Raw genomic sequence first — 2994 nt, forward strand, 5'->3', positions numbered from 1 at the left:
TCAGAAAGCCAAGGCTATTTCTGCTTTGTTAGTGGGTGGCCTGACATTAACGAGCTCTTTTCAGTCTCTTTTCCTGCCTTCTACTGACAGGAGCACCAGATTCCTATTAAGCAGGCCTTCTAGCCAGTGGAAAAGACTACTGCATTGGAACTGGTGGACTTGATTTCAATACCTGGGGTTGATATTACTATCTATATGACCTTCTCAAATCAGCCTCTCTAGGCTTCCATTTCCTAATCTGTAGGAGAGTAGAGAATGGCCTTGTTGAACTCTAAGGTCCTTTCCAGCTTTTGATTTTATGATTTCAAATTTCCCTAATCATAGGCCACTGCCCTCCACCTTACTTTAAAATTCAAGCTATTTGAAAGGCTACCAACAATTGCCATATTGATCTGTTTTACTGCACCAGTGACTGCCCACAGCCTCTGCCAGCTAGGCTCTAGAGATGTCAGATAAAAAAAAATGAGGGAGGGGGATGATTAAATCTGACAATATCTGCTTCCGCAGCCCACATTTCTCCATCTCTGAGGTTTATCTTTGACAATCACAAGGACTTAAAAGGTAAAAAAAAGGATTTCAAAGTGTCCTGCTTGTTATTTAATCTGGTCGCCATCACTGCAGCATCTGGGAGCCGCACCCAGAGCAGGGGAGAGCAGCCAAGCCCACTCGGGCAATCCACGCCTCCCCTCCCCCCCTTCACCATGGCCCCTCTGCCTTCTACTGGAACCCATTCCACTCCCGCCCCCGCCCCTAACCCTTTAGTTATGGGTTCTCAAAATATATCTGCAAGGAGGGGAACCCTATTGGTCCTGGGGGTAGAAGAAGAGGGGAAGAGATGCTTAGAGATATGCTCCAGAGTGCCTTGTAAGTCGCTGTGGTAATTTCACTGAGTAAGGGGAAACAGATCCAAGGAAGAAGGCCTCTCTAGGTCACCCAGGGAAGTGAGGGAAACGCAATTCCAGTATCTTCCTTCATCAGCCTCGGTGCTGCTAGGTAGCTGGAGGCCAAAGCATCTCCTTTCCCCACTACAGAACACACCCGAGGAGCCTAGGGCGGTCCCCATTGCAGATATGTTAGGGATGAGGTTTAAGCATGTCTTCAACGTGAGTTTCTAGGATTCAAGTATTGCTTAATCTGTTTGAGGGGCTTGAGGTAGGAAGACCTAACCGGCACTGTCACAGCAGTAGGCAAAGAGCGGGCTGCCCGGCCGTACCCTCCCCCCACCCCGGATCCCTCTCCCCCACCGGCCTCTCCAGCCTGTGCAGTATGGGGCCGTCGCGGCTGGGTGGAGATTCCCATATGGAGTTCAGTGTGCATTCACCTCCCCATCTCCCCTACCCCTTTCAGCTCCCGGGCCCAACAACAGAGGCCGCATCGCTACCCCGACATACACGCACACATACTGGACAGGCCCGCGGTGTGAAGGCTTTCTTTACCTTCTTTCCCAGGCCGGGTGGGGTACAGCACGCGCAGCTGATCCAGCTGCAGCTGCTGCTTGCCGCCGCCCTCCATTCATTTAAAAAAAAAAACCAACAATCATTCCTCTTTGTAAGGCGCGACAGCCCGGTAAGGAGCGACAGCCCCCAGCAACGATGGGTTAAGTTCCTTTCCGGCCCCCCATTCATAAAAAAAGGGGGGAGGGGGGAGTGTAGGGAAGCAGCGCATGCGCCTAGAGGGTCTCTTGTGCCCACCCATTCATAGAATTGGGGACGGCGCGCATGCGCAGAGAGGCCCCCTTCCCTCCCATTCATAAAAAAGCCATTTTCCCAGGCAGTAGTTGCAACACCAAGGCGGAGCGGGGAAAGCTGACAGCGCTGTGCAGGCGTTTCAGGTCGCCGGGATCAATGCTGTTTCATCTGGCAGGGGTTTGCAGGGACAGCCACTGACTTGTTTGGAATTTAGGATTAAGTACTTATGGAGAAATGCTCCTGACTGGATTTCTTAAAGTAAGTAGATGATTTAAGGATTCTAGATCCCACTTTCTTCCCCTAGCAAATTTGATCTTGAAGGCCATTTCCTTCCTCCTAAAGGGGCAAACGTTGCTCCCTTTTTGGTGCATGTTCCCTGTAAACTTTTCTGTCCCTGCGCCTCCGCAGACGGCTGTGAGGCAGCTTCGAGGAACTCTCGGTCCCGCAGTCTCGCATACAAACCCGTCACGGGGCTCTCTGGGTGTTCCCAGCAATGGGATGCGCTGTTTCCGAAGGGGGCATTTCTAGTCTTTACTCTGCCTTTGATTCTCCGAGTTCCAACAACTCCCCCTCTGGCTTCCCGGCTTACCTTCTCCCTGCACTCACCCGCCTCGGACGCGGGGAGCGAGCATCTGGCCCCAGCCGGGCTGGGGCAAAGAAACCGCCTCCCGAGCTCTATAGATAAGGCTGCTCGCCCGCCCCGTCGCCCTTTACCGAAGGGGACGGCTTCGCCCCAACTTTCCTTTCCTAACCGCAATGGCCTAAGCACTCGACGTAGATTTTTTTCTCCCCTCTCCTTTGGATATCTGATGTGATCTCTGTTCCTTCCCCCTGGGTGGGTCTCGTCGGAGCTTAGGGCGCCTAAGGTGTCTCCCTTCTGGGGCACTTTTGATCTCGGCTCCTTGGCGTGTAAGATCTTTACTGTTTGACCTTTGCTCCTCAACATTTTATTCTGTGCAACTGTTTCGCAGTTGCCTTTTTTTTCCTTGGGGCTGTGCAGGGCTCCAGTTTCCTAGGGCCCCATCCCCACCCTTCTCTAGACCCCGGTCGCCTTGCTTTGGCCCCTGGGATTCCCTTGGGATTTTGGAGGGTGGGGTGGGGGGGCAATGCTGTAAAGGGGGTGGGTGGGAAGGGAGGTGGGTTTACATAATGCCGAGATGGAGAAATCCAAAGAGGAAACGGTTGCATGCGTAGCAAAGATAAGGCTTTTTTTTCCCTCCTGCTTTCTTGGTGGTACCAGTCTTGACGTCACCGGGGAAAGAAAGGGATAGAGACCTTACATTCTGAAAATTCATAGTCGACCAGG

At 52.5% G+C, this 2994-nt stretch overlaps 1 protein-coding gene across 1 annotated transcript in view; it reads left to right on the top strand.

Annotated features, from left to right (window-relative positions):
- Nucleotides 1-1873: 1873 nt before the first annotated feature.
- Nucleotides 1874-2994, top strand: part of SPRY4 (sprouty RTK signaling antagonist 4) — an 18942-nt gene continuing 17821 nt past the window's right edge. Inside the window, exon 1 of the mRNA XM_044661820.1 lies at nucleotides 1874-1946. The gene's annotated coding sequence lies outside the window, so the exon portion shown is untranslated. The remainder of the gene's footprint in view (nucleotides 1947-2994) is intronic.

Source organism: Gracilinanus agilis, chromosome 2 (genome assembly GCF_016433145.1).
Source record: "Gracilinanus agilis isolate LMUSP501 chromosome 2, AgileGrace, whole genome shotgun sequence".
In the NCBI taxonomy this organism is placed as follows: Eukaryota; Metazoa; Chordata; class Mammalia; order Didelphimorphia; family Didelphidae; genus Gracilinanus; species Gracilinanus agilis.